Here is a 19252-nt window from a genome sequence, read left to right as displayed (position 1 = left end):
GTAATTCCACTCGCCAGTCCTTTTTTAACTGATATCTATGTGAAATGAGCTGAGGTTCACGGTCCAGTTAGGAGCGGATAATACATTCATTGTCCTGGCAGCAAACTTTTCCTCTCACTGGAAGAATTCACGCTTGCCACAAGAATAATAATTACAGAAAACTAAAAATGCGCTGCTAACGAATTAATCCCTAACGGACAACACGCTAACGAGGGCAGTAATGATTTGAGGACTCTCTTCCTCGCAACAGGACTTGCATCTTCTGCTACAATGGGCTATTGTGCATCCTCCTAACTCACTATACCTCTTATAGATTCAAGATGTCAAAGGTTGTCTGGCCCGGCTGACCATGACATGCTAGTTAACTCGTTCTACGGAGCACGTTGGGACTTTATTGAAACTTTAATTGTGCCCAAAAGCAGCTAGAGCCAGACTATGTGGGATCTGTAACACATGGCTCCAGGTCAGCACAGCCCGGGAACCTGTTCTAACGCAAACAAGCGGAGGGAAAAGTTAGACCAGGGTCTCGGATGAACGGCAGCACCTCGCAAACCGCGCTCCTCTCACACGTGATGATTTTACACCACGCCACGACCGCACCGTTCCAGGCTTTTACAGGGATCGACTCGCTTTGTAACGGACTGAACTTTCCACCTTCCCTTTTTACAAAATACTGCATGGTGAAAAATGCACGCGCACACGGACGCTGGAGAGCAGCAGATAAAATAAAACAAACTGAGCGTTAGGCAGCCGACTGAGACAAGTTACTCTGCACAACAAGGCTTTTTCAAACTACTTCTTTGCATACTTTTTTTTTTTTTTCCTTTAAGGAGAATTGAAAAAGCTTCCCTCTGGAAACTGTAGTGCACATTAACAGTCTCCTGTTACACAGGGGAAAGCACACAAGTGGGACAAGTGTGAGGCTGCTCTACTGAAGAGTGTGAAAAAAATCAAATGTTAATTTGATAAATGTGAGGTCTGGGACATTTTGTCAAAGAGGGAGGGAAAGTAGAAAAGGGAGAAAAAAAAAGCAGCCCCGCTGCCAACTCACCATCCACCAAGTTCTGGCCGAGATGTCGTAGCAGAGCTGCCATTTGATGGAGCCGTCGGAGGTTTTCCCTGCCATTATGCTGTCAGCAAGCTTCATCTGATGCTAACTCACGGGAGATAAGACACCTAATTGAGAAAACATTTGCACTGGCATGTTGGGCAACATGTAGCCCGGTCCATACCATATGGAATCATGGGTAAAAAAAAAAATCTCCTTGACAATGAACCAATCTCTCACAGACCCAGTGGCAAGGTGAAGTGGAGATGAAAAGTCATCTGCTCCTAGCACTGTCTTCTCCTCTCTCTCTCTCTCTCTCTCCCTCTCTCCCCCCCTCTCACTCACTCTTTTTTTTTTTTTTTTAAATAAGAACCCACTGCTCAACATCAAAGAGAGGCGGTCAAAATTAGGGCTTCATCACTCAGATGATTTTGGTCTGCAAGGTTTTTCTTTCCTCTTTTTTATTTTTTAAGAAGAATAAAGAGATTTAATAGGACAAAGGCAGGTAGTGGACTGTGGAGGGAGATCGCCACAGGCTATTAGCCTAAAATTTCTGCTTGACAGATGGAACTGCTTAGAGACTATCATGCAATGTTTTGGGTGTTTTTTTTTAAAAGACTTTCAGTCTGATTCCGTATCTGTTTATCGCAGCTACTTTTCTCATGTACGTGACTGGGGGGGAAAAGACTGAACAAAAAAAGAAAAAAGATTGTGTCTTTCTTTCTTTCATAATTGTGCATATAATAATTTAAGCAGTGAAAGGCAAAACAAAAGTATAAACTGTCCAAGTTAATTTCTCGATCAAGTGATAGATACTTTCTGATGGAATCAAATGATCTTTCATGGTTTTTTGAGACACTCAAGTTTTGACTATTTATTGCTTCTTGATTTTAGCTATTAGATCATATTGTTTAAATGAATGACTTTTCATATGAACGTTCAAAGTGCCCTCTAAGAACTGAACAATTTCCTTTTAATATGTTTGTAAAATATCATTTTGCTACAACATTTTTTAAATTGTGGTTTTTAATGTCACATTTCTTAATCCCATCAGGTGACAGCTGCCAAACTCACAGAGGTTTGTTTCTCCCTCCTGCAAAACTTCTCTGCCACACTCAAAATTTACAGTGAGGAATTGACAGATAACTTGGGAAAAGACAGCCCCAAAACAAACTGCTTTGAAAAGTTATGAAATCCTGTTATTGTCTGATATTAAAATCTTTTCCTGCCTAGCAAAGCCAGAGATAATCATAGATTTTCTCATCGCATTTTCCCACTTCTCCTGGTGCACTGTAAACCCAACTGAAGTACTACTTTTGTGACAGCTGACTATTAAGCAGGCAGTGAATGCTTTCCATTTAAATCACCCCGCTGTGTCACACGGAGCGACGGTTGCTCGGCTGTGACCACCACAGTCCCTGACAGGGCACTCCAGCCTATACAGTAGAGCCTTTCCTCAAGTGCTCAAAAAAATGAACTTCTGAACTGGCAAACACACTCTTGCCAGGAATATTTCTTGGGGCTGCGGAGCTATGGCTGATACAACTCGCTCACTAAGAAACAGCTACACTCCGCAAATCTTTTTTGTGATTTAGACACAAGAGGAAAATGTATTAAAAACATCCACTCGATTTTAAACAATATTCGTTTCTGTTTGTATCAGCAAGAGGAGCTCGTGGGTGCACAATTCTTGTTTGGATTATTTTGTGTATCAACTGTTGTTTAACTATTTGGCTACAGCAGAATTGTAATTCTGGGCTGCACAGATTACAGAAGTGCCATTCAGTACAGAACAGAACCAACTTTTATTGAGCTTCAATAATACCCTTGCATTTCTGCGATGTGCGAGATGATAAGCAAATGATTTAGTGTAAGAACGAACTGCTAATGTAATATGCAGGGGTTTGGGTTTTTTTGCCCCAAAATCTTACAATCTGTTTGGACTAAACATCAGTGAATGATCTATGCTACCACAGCATCCCAGTTTGCACTTCTAGCTCCAGATAACAGGTACAATCCCACTGCTATTTACAGAAAAGGGTCTGACTAGCATGGGAAGTGTTAAGTTTTATTTTGAGTCCAGAAAAAAAATATGGACACTGTGCCAGGAACTGTCCTTGCTCTGGCTAGCCGAAGTATTTATTGTCTTCTGTTAGTGCAGGTTTGCTAACACTACCTGTCCTTTCAGTCTCACTGATTATTGGGAAAAAAACTCCCTCTCCAAATAGTCACACAAAATATAAAGCAAAACTCTTAGTAACAATCAGCCCTTGAATTGGTGTCAGATTCAATTTTCTGCCGCTCTCTCTGCTCCTATCTCTCAAACCCATCATCTTACCCGCCCTGCTTATTATTTATTTAGTATTTCATACCCAGTTGTGCTGCATGTCATTCCAGGCAAGTTCTGATAAATCTGTATTCTATATGGGTTTTTAGCACCTGGTGTAGTTAGAGATCTACTGACAAACTTTCTCTGGATTGCTGTATTAACCACTTCTTCCTATACCAACATATGATTTTACCTCCCAATATTAATTGTAAACACACCAACTAAATATTTTTTTTAGAACATACACTTTTCAGATTATGAATGACAGAAGCATGAAACCATTTCCTTCCTGACAGTGGAGTGGTTATGTGCAAAGAAATGAGGAGTGCTGTTGGTTAACAGTGTTTTAAATTCAGAACAATTAGGTGCAGTTAACTTTGCCATTGTTCTTTCTGATGCTGGGGATGGTGGGTTCTTACCCATAGAGCAATTACTCCTTTCATAAGCGGCTGTTGTTAATAGCATTAAAACAAGATTAAATACAACATGTTAAATATTGCAATTATTGTGGAAAATAAAATTATTTGGTGAGCATAATGGGGAGCAAATCAAGCATTTAACATGATCCAGGAAATGCTACTCCAAACAATTGCATTTGTTTTATGCAATTTTTCCCCTTTGATTGCTGACAGATGCCGTTTTGGAAACAAACATCTAAGTAGTTTTCCTTCAATCAGGAAAAAAACCACACACCAGAAAATGGCTACATGTTTTGAATTTAACTCTTGTCAATCAGCATTCTGCACAACACTCCCTGTGAATAGTACTGGGACAAAACGATGCCTTCCAAAGACTAATAAGCAACAAAGATATTTGCTTCTAAATCAGATCTGTTCCAAAGGAAGAAAAAGCCTTCGTGTGGCATCGACATTTGTGCAGATGCAGCTGCAAAATAAAAATGCTTGCAGTATAGTGTGGTATTTCAAGTTGGAAATAAGTTAGGTGTGTATGTTGTGGGCTACAGGAGATTTGTCTTCTTACCGCTTGAGGCCTCAAGCAATGGATTGAAGCACTTGCCAGTTTCTTTCTGACTTCCTTCTGGAGAAATGGCCAACTACCCACAAATAATTTGCTCAATTGTTGAGCAGAGTTACCTGCTGCAGCTCACACAGCACAAGCAGGCCCCTCTGTCTTCCCTTAGCCACAAGTTTGGATGAGGATATTGTTGTTCCTATCAAGTGCATGGAAACAGGAAAGAACGCTAAAAAAAGGCTAATAAAGTATATTGATTCAGATGACTGTATCAAGCTGGCATTTTACAGTCTACTGGAAACCAAATGCATGAGAGCATTAGAAATGTTGGCATAGTGGGTGGTTTCTCCAAATGTTGGCTTCTACTGTTCACATCGGTGAAAGAAACGCAGTAGAACTGTGGGCAGCTCCCAGTGCCAGACACATCTTTAGGATCTTAGACCTCGTTATTAGATTATCTATTACTTGCACGGTACCTATTGCCCATTAACCCTCTCTTTGTTCCCTTTGCCTCCTCCTATTTCTCCAGTTGCAATTGCTCAGAGTGTGATTTAGCACCAGTGTGATTTAGCTCTGTTCCTAATTTCGGAGGCATTTTCCTTGGGAAGCCTCAACTTCGATGAGTTACGAGGAGGATTTCCTTATCTTGAACAGCGACAATTAGTTCAAGAGCCACGTGAGAGCAGGCAGTTGATTTTTGGGCAGCCTCTGAACTGATGCAAAGTTGCTGACAACGAGTGTGCTCTAGCTTTTGGAAATCCTATAATCCTGGCTTCAATCAGGAGGATCTGCTGTTGCTGAAGGCGTAAACAAGGAGAGAAGCAGCATGTGACCACTGCTGCTGCACCTTCAAGGACTCCCGAGCCAAAAGGAGTGCCATGGTAAAGCTTCTACTGGTTCCTTAACATTACACACACTTTTTGGATGCTCTTCCTGAACCCAGGGAAAGTAGTCCTTTTGCCCTCTGCAGGAAAAGTTGGGTTTGGACTCTGCATTTCCCCCTGTGGCTCTGTTGTGTGTGTTTCTCCCTGCTCCCCTCTCACTCCTCTGATTTTCTTCCTACCATCTGTATTCCCCTTTTCCCTCATCTGAAACAAGCATCAAGATCTTGTTTCTGACAGAACGGTCTGTCAATATGGAAACACACTGACATCACAGACAGTGCTGTGACTTCATGTCTGAAAGAAACAGGAGAAACAGATGAAAGGACTGAAGGCGAAGGAATGACACATACAAACATTTTTAAAAAATAAGTAGAAATTCTTCTCTATCTACCCAAAATGCAAAGGAACATAAACCAGATTTATTTTTAAGTCTAAATATAACCAACTATTTCCTAATCTGTGACCATAACTCAGTACAACATTTCAACATGCTCTTCACCCATGAGAGGTCCCTGTCCCCAGGAGCACACATCTTGGCTGGCTCAAGGCCTGTGTGACAGCCAACACGACCTCAAGAAGGACTGAGCCGTGTCTTAAAAAAAGACAACATCAAGCATGTATTGAGAGAAGCCTTTAGAGGGAAAGGAGGAATCCTGCCCTGGACTAATCTGTACCATCTAAGTAAATGCAAATTCATAGAATTTGAAATGAAAGTATTCTTTGAAATCACAAAGTCAGCTTGGATGCAGCTGGATCAAAGGTATCATTGCCTTGGTGGGGTGGGGCTACAAAACATGCACAGAAAATACTGTGTGTACAGGGGTGGAATACCTTCTGTGATTTTTTCTCCTTAGAATTAATATTAACAAAAGGGCATAACCACTATTTCTATTACTAGCAGAGGGTTTTTTTTGTAGAAGAATTTTGGAGGGGTTAAAAGCCCCACACTTCCTTTACTATTGAATTATATATTTTGGGTTCCAGCATTAGAGGACATGCAGAAGATACTGCTTTCCTGCCATCTCCAGAGCTACTGCAACCCCTTAATAAGAAGATTCATAACTAGTAGGAGAAGAGCTCAAGAAAACTAAAAGGTTAATATATTCTAACTAGACGTTGGGTATAGAATGTCAGATCTGTCAAATTTCATTACAGTTTGGTGCTCAATGAAAAAGATTTGATTTCTTTTGCCACTGTCCTACTATGTTCAAGTCACACAGTGCCAGCAGCAACCAGCCAACGACCACAGGCTGGCACTGAGCGGGCCCGAGTGGGAAGCCAGCCGCAAGGACCATCTGTTTCCGATTTCTAGCGAAGCCAAGATGTGCAGTGAAGTGCATTCCATTCACCCAGCCAGCCTTCTCCCTGCTCAAGTTATTAGTGTTACAAGTGAAATTATCTTTTCCAAACAGCGGGGGAGCTATAATCCTTATGGAACAAGGCTTTAAAAAAAGGGAAAAAAAGAGGAGGGGAAAAAAAAAAAGAAAAAATAAAAAGGACAGAAAAAAGGCCCCCCCAACACTCCCTCCTCTTCAAACATCTTTTGTCAAAGTTGTCGATGACACTGTTTGTAAATTTAATTGCCATGTTCACGGGTTTTATAATTTTAAAGGATGTTTTATTAAGAACTATATTCTCTTAGGGAAGAATGTGTATGTCAGTACATGGGCTCTAATGTAATAAACCATTCAAATAAATTTAGAGGGTTATTTATGAATAAAGTTAAAAATGACAAGATGAATGCTCATTTAAGTCTCTCTAACATGAAGTGCCTTGAAAAACATCATAGGTTTAGAAGTATAATTTAAAGTGCGAATGCATAAACAGCGCTAATTACATGCTACTTACATTGTTTCAATATGTAATGCATATGTTTAACCTCGCAGAGGAAGGATTGGTCTTGGCACAGCAATCGTGGGGATTTAAGGGTATGCTAAACTGATAACTGTAGAATGAGCTCTGACACAGGATATTGGTCTCCTACTGTTACCTAAATGCCAGGTGAAACCAAAGGATTTATAGGAGGGCGGGTGAAAAGGGGGAGGGGGAAAGAAAAAAAAAGGCTACACAATGAGGTGAAACTGAGAAGTTTATTTTCAAAGGGGGAAACATTTATCCTTTGACACCATTCCATTCCGGTGACTTTATTTCTAATATACCATGAGATTAATGATGTGGCTACTGTCACTGTGTCTGATGAACACTGGCAGAGCTGTGGAACAGTTGATCCCCCTACTATTATAGGACATATTTGTAAATTGGCATCTATAAGATGAACTCATCCTGTATGCCAGCCAATTGGAAAAAATCTTATTCAGGAGGACAGAGTTTTTATTTTCCTATTGAATTCTATATGATAGCCAGTTGGTTTAAGATTGGCTGATAGAATTTTTTTAAAATTAACGAGGTTTGATATTTTTCGTGTCATATGATAATCTCTATATGACTCTTAGGCAAATCAGTTGTAGATAATTAAAGAAGTAAGTTATCATCAGGAAAAAGATCCCTGACATACCAGAAGTGGGCCAGTATTTAAGTCTTTGCTTAGGGAGGGCACAGTTGCTGAATATTGCCGTAATGATTCACTATCCCATCCCGAAAGGATTTATTAATTCTAAAGTAATCCCATTCTAAATGAAAATCCAGAATAGCTTGTTCCATTCATTTTCTTAGTCTCTTTCAATCTATTTTTACAGTCTAAAACTATTTTAATGAGTGGATGGTATAACACATGAAATGCAACTGTTGAGTCACCTGAAACCTGATTATGAGATGAGCTTCTTCTTTGGATTTTAATTTTTCCTCTGTATCTTCAGAGGTGCAACTGGACACTGATAATCTCTGTTCCAGGACATTATTTGAGCTATGGCTAAGCTGATATTAACACAAATCATAACCTCATTCCAAATTTTCTGTGTATCCAGAAACATCTGCTATAGCTGCACACGCTGCCCAATTTTAGGATGCCTTGTTTTGCCATGGGTAAAATATATTTCAGGCTGTCTGGTGCTGTGAGAAATAACCCTTCAGAATCTCCCCATGCAAACTTGCTTCTTTGTAGGTCAGGAAGAGAGGGGTGCAGAAGGACCCAAAGAACTCAAGTGGGAACTGGGGGAATTGCTCCAGCCAGCTTTAATATTTGAGACCTACAGGGAATGGGAAGAGAGTGAGGTCAGCAGGTGAAAATGCAGAAACTCTGCACATTTCTGTCGTGGACTTTGTCAGACACAGGATGCTGAGGGCCAGGGCTTGCTGAGCCCATGGCTATTTGTGCAGGCACAGGCAAGGGTCAGTTGCCAGTTTGTACATAATGCCACAGGACAAGTTTTGGATTCAAAGACTGAAGCCTAATATGCTCTGGGAAACTAATCTCTGATCATTTCCTTTTGCTTTTACTTACTCTTCAGTTTTTGGATAAGGTGGGTCATAGTGGAAAAAAGGATTTTATTGTTAACCAGGAGACACAGACAAGTCCTCAATTCTCTCTGGAATTGCTTTCTTGGACAAGACCTACTGAGTTCAGCAGTGCTGGTGGACTTTCAGGCAGCAGTGCTAAATCAGTGCCTTTTATCATCTACAGCTACATGAAAGACTGAGACTACTCCTTCCTAATGAGAGACTTCTGTAACACTCTCTGCTTAGGGCTATTCTTAAGGAATAAGGAATCCAAGACAGATGTGGCAGTGACCATCATGTTACTCTCAAAGACCAAATCCCTCAAAGGAAAGGAAATATGAACAATTAAAACAATAAATACTCTGAATCATAGGAATTTCCAGTGCCCTCAGTTCTGACTCCAGTTCCACACATTAATTTGTATTTCTTGAGCCATGAATAAGTAAACCCTCTTTTGTTTAGAGAACGAGATTAAAATGCTACTAATATTAAAAACACTCCTGTTTGCTGGCTCATACATCTAGTTAAATACCTGCCAATTTCTTTGCTTTGCCTCTTGAGTGTCACACTTGTCCTCCTGCTAATACCAGCTGACTGTCAGCCAGCAGGCTGAGCACTGCAGGTAAATACCTAGAGAAGTGCTTTGGCAGGGCTGAGCTCTGTGTAAGCAAATTTTACAAGCAAGTCAGGCATAATCTGTTGAAGGGGCTCTGGATTACTGAATATTTAACAGTAAGATAACACTTTTGTGACTGCAAAGACATATTTACACTCCTGTGTAATCTATGGCACTGGACATCACATCATGGAAGAGAAAACTGAATGAAGTTCAAAACACATCACTCTAAATCACTCTAAACACCTATTTTTTTCCCCTCCAGTTAACTGATCATAGAGACAAAGGAATTTTGGAGGTGAAGTCTGTAGCATGTATGTCTTCTGGTGGGGCTCCTTATATTTTTTCAAACAAGTTTTAAAAATCTGCACGAATCTTAGCTGATAATAACCAACACACCAAGAAGAGCAACAATTTTTCAACTAATCAAGTTGAAAATTTGCCATGAGTTGAGAATTTATGAAACTTGATTACTTCACATATTTGAAAATCAAGTCTTTTTCAACACCTGGTGTATTGCCATATTGCCAGCAAACAGGATGTTATGTAGAAATTTTTTTTTTTTTTTTTTTTATCCACTGGAATTCCCATTAAAACAAGACAATATAACAAACATAATCCTTTATGGCCTTGATTCTGAAAACCTGACTTTTTCCTCATGCTAAAGGGCTTTCTTTTGCAAAGCTGCCTGACAGATACGAAAGAATTGGTTGACATTCTAGAAAACAGAAGGATGCAGGAATTGCAGTGTCCCTTGATGCAAATCCATCTTTTCCTAATGCCGGTATCCAGTAGCAAGAAGATGACACTTCTGTCTATGAAGGCTCCTTTAGAGGGAGTTCAGGGCCAGGAGCATTCCTGGGAGTGGGTAAAACAGGAGGTGGTTCCTTTCCTGCCACCTCATCTGTCCCTTACAGGATTTCTTGCTTCTGTGTGCTGGCAGGAGTTTGCACAAACCCAGAAATGAGTCTGGGGGCTGCTTTTATCTTCATAGGTGTCACTTGAGGAATAGCTGTGAGCTTTTCTCCATGCTTGGGATCAAAGGTGCTCCGTGCTGAAAAGCTCAGGAATGATTTCAAAATGTACTTTGAAGCTTTCCTGGTGGGAACAGCTGGAATGTGTGTCTGTGTTACCAGCTCTAATACTATGAGCACAAACACAAGCTGAGTCACAGTGGACGACAATGCTGCTGACAAAGTGTTTTAAACTGCAAACTAAAACAACAATGGGATTATTTATGGACTGCAACTCTTATTTTAATGTCAATAAATGTACTGGATAAATTCCCCTTCATTAGCTGGAAACCTCAGAAGGAAACAGAAATATTCTGGTAAACCACAAGCTTGTTCTTAGCAAATAGATGGCTGCTTTTCCACTGCTGAGGCATAGCCAGACTGTTTCTGCACTGGGATAATAAATCTCTGGGAGTGAAAAACAAAGTCTATAAAAGCAAGACCTCCAAAGTAAGGGTGTGAGACACATGGCCCTCAAGCCTCCAGAGGATGGCATTAGAAAGTATCAAGAGTAGGGGTTTTTTTCCTTTTTATGAATGGAAAACATGTTTTGCAAGATCTACCATTCAACTCAAAACAAATGGTTGGAACGAGTCCCTGTCACTATGGGAGGTGTTTGCTCTCCTATCTACTGGGCTGCAGACAGCCCAGACAGAGGGAGTTGCTTTGACTGCTGTGTGCTGCAAAATAGAAAAAAAAAAAAAAAAAAAAAAAAAAAAGAGGAAAACCATAACAATAATCCATTACACCCCCCTGATTCCTGAGATGTCTGAGGTGCAGAAGGAGCAGTTCTTTGTAATATCTGACTCCACAGATATGCATCGGCCCATGGCATACACAAAATAGAGGGTGCTCTAATGCTTTCCATCCAACCTCTGGACACTTCACTCCTGCTGGTCCTGGAGAGAAACGGAGGACCCAGAATTGCCACTGGGGCTCTCCCATCACAGGAAAAACGCCATCAGATCAGCTGAGGTCAGCTTCCCATTCCTTGAGAATGCTTTTCAGAGGCAGACAGAACAAGGCACAACATCTTACAGGTAGTACTGGTGTCTCCTCGTGTTTCTAGAGCGAATAGTTTCATGTCAGGATGGAAAATCCAAACATCACAGTCACAGATTGCCTTTTTGTTCTGCTCCTCAGCACTTATCTGTCTTTACTTTTCCTTTCTAAATCTGTGGTTCAATGTCTTATCCTGCACCTAATGGCTTGTAAGCAATTTCCAAGATGGAAAATGTGGTATTCTCTTATCTGTGCAGCATTTTGTTTATTTATAGCATGACACTAATGACACTTTGAATTTGCTTCTGAGTTTTTTTCTTATTGTAAAGACAAGGCACACAAACAATTGTGTCTGGGTCTAAGTACGTTCTTAACCCCATTCAATTTATTTCAGATGCTGAGTCCTCAGGAAAAGGGACCAATGACTAATAAATCAGGTGTTTCTTCCTTAACCTACTGGGATCAATAAGAAGCAGGAGAAAAAAGTTCTTGTTTGCATGAGATAACACAGACAAACAGCACCATGTAGTGGGTAAGAGCATATTTCAGGCTCTAACATTTGCACAGAGGCTCAGCTTGTTGTGACTTGTATTTCAGCAAGACTAAAAATTGTTTGCTAAGAAGGGAATACAGGGGTACAAATACTACTTGCATATTCATGGAAGGCACATAATCCCCTTTTTACTGAGCAATTTATGTAAACCTCATAAAGCCCAACTGAGTTGGGCTTCCAAACCTACAGTACCTCAATATGTTCCAAATGAGGCAGAAAGAGAAAGGGGGAAGAGAACTCAGCACCTTTATGTACAGCCCCAACCCCTCCAGTCAGAAATGGATGGTACTTTGCCTAAAATGACTAATTTTGTCTTTAAAATAAACAAAAAAATAAATCAGATTCCTCCTCATAACTGCTTCACCTAAGAATATAGTGATCACCTTCCTAAAGGGAAACAACGATCACTACAGCTTATTTGTGTTGGGAAACCAGTGCTCTGGTGCATCATCCAAACCATTATTCCACAGTGGATTAACCCAGACAATACTTATCAAAAAAGGCACACCACAAATATGAGCCAGGAATACATTACTGGGAAAGCTGCCTGGACCAATCTGAAATTAGAGAAAATGGGCAAGTATTATGTATCAAACAATGCAAAACACTTGCACAGACTATGAACATACATCACTCTAACTGCTTTTATATTAATTTAAACCAAGTAAAAAAATTATGAAAATGAAACTCTGTCTCCCTTCAGTGTCTCATCAGATTGCTTTATTCTCACAGCTCCGCAGGAACCCAGTGGCTCTGCACTCATATTCCCCACTCGTGCCTCTGCCAGCATCTCCCTGACAGCAGTCACATGTTTCCATCCTCCCTGGGGATGGGACACAATGCAAGTCCCATCCTCTCACCTCTGCACACCCCCTTGTCCTACTCTTTCTGCACTTCATTATTTCTCAGACCTGCAGTCATCAGTTTCCCCAGTCTAGATCACCTTGCTCAGCACTCTTAGCTGCACTCAGCAGCAACACAAACTTATCCCATAGGTATTCCCATCTCTCCACAATGCCACGCTTCTGCTCAGACCTCTCTTGCTCCACAACTGGCCTCTTTTCATTCTCAATGTATTTCTGGTTTCTTTTTCCTCCCACTTCATTCTGTAACTCCCTCAGCCTGCCCCACTGGAGTTCTCTGGTCATTCCCACACCGACCTCTGTGGCAATCTACAAGTCAGAAAATGCTTGATTCATCCCTCTTAGCTGGGACAATATAACACAAAAATATATAGAGACAAACAGAGAAAGCCAGATGTGTTCACTAACCCCTGTGCTTTGTGCCTTCTAACACCCCAGATTATTTGGAGTAGGGATCTTATTAACTCTATTTATACTCCAGCTAACACATAGAGGCCATGAATGGGGATTTGATTTCTGGACTATTTCATTCTATAAAGTAAATTTTATTCTAAATAAATCCCTAGAGAAAAGATACTGGTAAAATCTGTCTTGTTCTAGGATTTAATAACAAATGTACTATTTGGTGCATAATAGGCAATTCATTTTGCTATGCATTTACTCTATTTAAAACATAAAGCACTTAAGGATATTTGGAGTATGCAAGACTATTAGAAAATCAATTTCTATTCTGGTTTATAGCCCAACCACTTAAAGTCTTAATTTGCTACAATTCACTTTCTGATATTCTGACTCGTTAAAGTGGATCAGCTACCTCCTGAACTCTGGTCATATGCTTGCTGGAGCTAAACTATTTAATTATTGTCTACCATATCAACTCTCTCCACTTGCTTGTTACCTACATTTATGCATTTACAGCTTCAGTCCAGGTTGTTTGCACTTGCTTGAGAACCTGCTGTCTCTTTTTCCGAGGTTTGGAGGAGGGAGGCTTGGTTTCTCTGAGGGCTATCCCATTCCACTTGACAAATAAACAAACAGCAGAGTAACTGGCAGGAAGTCATGTCCCTTTGGTGAGCAGGGCTCCAGCTCATCAGAGGGCAAACCAGGCAGCATCATTTTCACTCCAGCACAAAGTGCCCATTCTTGACTCCTTGACCAAAGGAAGCAAAAGCAGAGGGACAACGAGCACAGCACATCTGCAGGGCTGGGTTTCACAGGAAGTTATGCAGCTCCTCCACAGATAAGTTTCACTGAAGAACAAAGACTGATTCTGTTCAATGCTCCGAGAATGCTGCATTGAACCTGGACTGAGCTTTTCATTCCTTGAAAATGAGGCTCAGAGAGCAAAATCTAATTTCTCCCTCACCCTTGTTTAAATTAGCTGCATGATTTTCATATCAGCCCTCTACTTACCATATGAAAAAAAGCTTAAAAGACACCCACTCCTTCTCCAACTAAGTTTACATGTTTTATGTATTGATTTTAGCAGACTACACACAAGTTGGTGCATCCAAGATAAATGTCAGAGCAACAATGACTAAACCAGTTATGTGAAACTTAGTCCCTGATATAGAGTTGCCTTAAAGCTTAAGAAACAAAATATTTATGACCAAGAGCAAGACAAATGGTGCAATAACACATTAGCAGGCAGTATTGTCACTGATTGCAAACATATTTTGAGCTTACATATTTCATGTACACCCTGACCTCAGAGGCACTCTACCCACTACAATTGGTTTTGCAGCAGCTCAACATTTACCAGGAGATAATGAGGTGTGTTTTTGAACGATACAAGCAGCATTAGATGTAGTGGGAGCCAAAAACATGATCATATTAAAAGCAAATAGAGCAGATTACCTCTTGCCCTCTCTTTTAGCTTGAGCAGCATATTCCAATAAGTGCAGAAGAGACACTGTCAAGTACTTCTTTATAGTTTCATTTTCTTTTTTTTTTTTAATCTCCATTGCTTGCAATGCCCTTGCCCCCTTTAAAAGCTGCAGAATAAAATTCCTTTCTCAGTCAATTTTGTACTCTCTCCCTCAGCAAGGAATGACACGGGATAAAAACATAAAAGCTCAAAACTTCACCCCCTCTCCAAAAGAAGAAATAGAGATAAAGGTTAAAGATAAGTTTTCATCAAAATTTAAAGGAACCATTAAGTTCAAAAGAATGTCATCAGCCCTGGTCCTAATTATTGCTCATTTCCACTGTGCACAGCTCTGGGAGAATAGTGGAGCATTTTATAGCAAACCATAGCTAACAGTAAGCATAGCCTTGGAGATTCTGCTCTGCAAGGAGCCCAGGAGAATCTTTTCTCAAAATATTTCTTGGGCAGTTTTGGAGTAGAAGTTTTGAAACATGAGGAGAACAAGGTAAGAGCGGTCTGGGGGAGGTCCCTGGATCTGAGCAGTATCACTGTGGCAGCTCGGTGATGCAGATCCCAAGAATTCCCCTTGGTGGCTGCCTGATCCGGAGCTGGGCTGGGGCTGGAAGCAAAGGCTGTTTGTGCTGGCTCAGGGGCTGGGAGCCCCGTGGGGCAGATGGGATCACCTGGGAAGGTGGGCTGGAAGCTGCTTGTTTACTCTGGCTGGGTGCTCCAGAGCTGGAAGTCGTCCCCATGAAGGAGAAAATATCCAGAGCCCCTGAATTTATAGGTTGGCAGCCTCCAATTTGGTTTTTTCCTAACTGGAGTTAAGAAGCTGTCTCTTTGTGGTTATTGATAGAAATTTTCCTTCAGTTTCAGGTCTGATAAGATTATTGTTTCTTCTGTAACTTAAAAATCATATTTCTGCAGACTGTTATTTAAACACTTGACCCTTGGTGCTGTCTGTCACATACAGGAGCACTCCTTCTGGGTTAGCATAGAGATTGAACATGGCATTCAGAGTGGTGCACATTTCTGTATTAAACATATAATTTCCATGTGCTGTGGGTCTAAATTTGACTTAATTGCTTTCTCTCCTCATGTATTGCAAGTCTGTACAAGAGCAGCACAAGGAAGAAAGGTTTCACATCTCCACCTCCCTTCCCACCTTCCAGCCGGTACAAGTGATTCAAGTTAATTGTATGACATCACAGCAGTAATTACTCTCCAATAATGGTTTGCTCCCTTGTGTGACAGTGGGCATTTGGGTCAGCAGATGCCATAGTGGCACTGACGTAAAAGCTTTGCCTGCATCTTATCTGTCCTTTCTGAAACCTTCACCAAGCTTCCTTCTTTCATTGTTTTCTTTAGGGATCCACAGGGAATCAGCTCAGCTCCTCAGTACACCAAACAAGCTGATTTAGCCAGTCCAAGCTCGGATATATTAATTATGAATCCAGAAAGAATCAGAGACTGATTCACAGCATAGCTACAACTCCATTACAACAGACAAACCCCAGCTGAAGTTATTCTTTCGCCAAAGGAACAGACAGCTGCTATTCAAGTAAAGGTAGCACATCACCTTGAGAAAACTGTTACATAAAATCATATCTTTCTACCTCTGGGAAGAAAGCAGCAACTGGCAGCTGCTCCAAAATGGTACCTTCTGATCCCACCTCTGATCAGTGTGGCGGCCAAAGCAAAGTCACTGCCTCCTGCTTCCTCCTGTCTCCCTCCAAATTCCCTGGGCAGCCAAACTGCTGTGGATGTGTGAGCAGCTCAGGAGCAGCAGCCTGGCTATCAGGTGAAAGAAATTACTCCCACTACATACAGAAAATGCAGTTATGGGAAGACCCATGGTTTGGGACAAGGACCTTCTCTGTAATGCACTCTGGGCAACCGGGCATGGATCTTTTCCTCTCTCCAAGTGTCCACCAAACTGTCCAAAGCTTTGCTGTTTGAGAAGATATGCAACTCAGAATGCGTGTCATTCATTGTATCCAGCAATAAACAAAATATTTAGTGCATTTTTAATGCTGTAAAACCTTTTAAAAGATTTTAAAACTGTCCACTGTGGGACAGAATTAGAATTGTTTTGCTATCTGCAACAGGCCTGGCCTCCAATCACATAATTAAGCAATCACAAATTGCAAAATTGGTTTGTTTGGTTTCCACACCACACAAATACTGATAAAAGCTTTTTAGTTTGTCAGTTAGTGCACTATAATTTACAGGTTATGGGCAACACAATTTGGCAAATTTGGAGCTTGAAGACCACATCCTCATCTCCCCATGTTTCCCCCACACTGGATACTTTACTCAGTGCGCTCTCTCTGGTTTCAGTGGCTGCATGCACTCAGATACTGTAGCAGCTACAAAGCGAAATAAAAGATTTAAGGCTTGTTAAGCATAAAGGATTTTTTTTTTCATTTGAGACATAGGGTTATACTTCCTGCAGCCAATTACACCATCTTTAACCATTGCAAGGACTCATAAGCAGCAGCATATGCAGAGTGACTGGCTGCATTTTGTAGCTCAGTTCTTACAGACACAGACGCGTGTCCTGCAGACCAGAAGCACCATATGCTGCAGGAGGGAAGTGCTGGGGCTTCTGCACCATCTCATGTACTCCTCCTGTTCCTCAGATTACCCAAGTGCACTGAGTAGCCAAAGCTGTTCACATAAAAATTGTGCACCTTGTACCCGTGCAAATACTTTATTCAGCAATAAATATACAATCTGTAACAATAACAACAACAAAAACACACACACACAAAAAAAAAAAAAAAAAAAAAAAAAAAAAAAAAAAAAAAAGCAGAAGATCTTTCCTAAATCATTTAAGCAGGTTCTCTGCAAGATTTCCAGCAGAAACTTTTGGCACTAGAAATTAGCCAAAATTGCTCTTGCTGAAACTTTAAATCTTTATGAAAAAAACCCCTATAGATTACAAGGGAGAAAACAGAACTACACCAGAAATACCTAGGGAAAGGAAAGCCAATATTCTCTCACGGGTTTTCCAGACTACCTAGCAGAAAGTTAATGCTTAAGGCCCCACAGGACAGTTCAAAATGCATATAAAGATTTTTGCTTGCTGTCAAACACACCAGTTAACTGAGGCTTTTAGATCCCAACTCTGAACAAGGGTCTATGTTAAACATCAAAATCCTTGGAGGATCACCAGGAAGAACATAAGGAGGATACAATACTTTGATCTACTTTTGTGGGTGATAGAGGGAACAACATTCTGCTCTTTAAAGAGCAGAGAGACTTCGCAGTCTGTATTTGTATTTATTTTCCAGCAGGATTTCCAATGCACCCAAGACCAAATGTCCACAGTAAGTACTTTCTGGAAAGAGGAAACATCTCAGTGTTGAGTGTACCATGGCAGGGTGTTTCATCTAGCACCTAGCTCATGAAATGGAAATAATGGGAACTTGACAGCAAATGAAACTGCTTGAGGAATCAAGCAGTGGGACTGTGCTCCAGAGGCTGATTAGTTCAGAAGGTTACCAAGTACAGTATTTAATAATATTTGCAAAAGCTTGCTCTTCAGAATCAGGCTCCCCTAAATTTAATTCTCATTCTCTCTGCGTTGCCTCTCTACATGAAGGTAGATGGGCAGCTTGCATACTTAGTCACGAATGGAAGAGCTTTGCTATTAAAAGGCCAAATTCACAATTCTGCTGCCATCTCTATGGCTACAAGGTTGCACTTTCAAAACTGACAAAATTAGACTTTGGTTATATCTATATAAAATTATTGCTTTATGAGAGGTGATTTGGATTTATGCTGGTGCAAGCTAAATTTAGCCCTGAAGCTGATGTTTCAGGGATTTTAATGAAGTGCTAATTTTATATGGCTTAAAATAGAACTGGAAAACACCTCCTACACAATTTTTCTAATATCTGGGTTAGCGTGTCTGTTACTTCAGTTACTTTGTGCTTTAAATTATTGGCATTTGACTTGTGGTTTTGGCAGCTATAATCTGCTTCCTCCAATTAGCAAAGAATGGGGAAGGATTTCTGTTTTTAAATGCAATTCAATATGGACAATATTACATCAGTTTCATCCACTGAGAAATCCAGAACTTGCTCGCACCCAGCCCAGTTCTGCTGCAGAAGCATTGCACTGTAATTGTCACGCGTTTGCTAAAGCCCTGGTGTTAATTCACACTGGAGCCAAAACCTGGTCACAACAGGCAGGTGAGATTGTCCAGGTGTGTTCCTGGCAGAAGCACAACTGAACCTGTGCTGCAGCAGTGCAGGTGTTGTGCAGCCACGCCTCCCACTGCACCTGCACTGCTGTGCCAGCTCTTGTTTCCAGGCCACCACATTGTCTGGGATGAAGAAATTCCATCTCCAGGGAGTGCTGGCATTTGGAATTGTGCAGTTTGTCTGTGCCCAACAGAAACACCTTCACACCTGAGCATATAACTATACATGAGAGCACATAACAACCCCACTACTACATGCAATCCTTAAAAGCTGCACACTGCAAGCCACCTGCTAATCACCAGTAAGAGGCTATTATAGCCTTTTAGGGGCATTGTTATTTTAAAATAAATATACTAAGTGGATTTACACTTTCAGTCAAGGAATGAGCAGACTGTTAAGAGATGTCCTGTATATCTGACAATTTCTCTGCCACTGCTTAGAACAAACAATTCCTTTTACAATCAAACAACATCTTGATGGTCTAGATCAGCATTTACA

The 19252-nt window shown here is 40.8% G+C and overlaps 1 long non-coding RNA gene across 1 annotated transcript in view; it reads right to left on the bottom strand.

Annotated features, from left to right (window-relative positions):
- The window catches only part of LOC132077102 (uncharacterized), a 50987-nt gene that overhangs the window by 16289 nt on the left and 15446 nt on the right, over nt 1-19252 (bottom strand). The window contains exon 2 of the long non-coding RNA XR_009418996.1: nt 1052-1176. This is a non-coding gene — a long non-coding RNA (uncharacterized LOC132077102). The remainder of the gene's footprint in view (nt 1-1051; nt 1177-19252) is intronic.

Source organism: Ammospiza nelsoni, chromosome 9 (assembly GCF_027579445.1).
Source record: "Ammospiza nelsoni isolate bAmmNel1 chromosome 9, bAmmNel1.pri, whole genome shotgun sequence".
In the NCBI taxonomy this organism is placed as follows: Eukaryota; Metazoa; Chordata; class Aves; order Passeriformes; family Passerellidae; genus Ammospiza; species Ammospiza nelsoni.
Note: the sequence above shows the minus strand (reverse complement) of the source record. Positions and strands in the feature narration are given on the sequence as shown.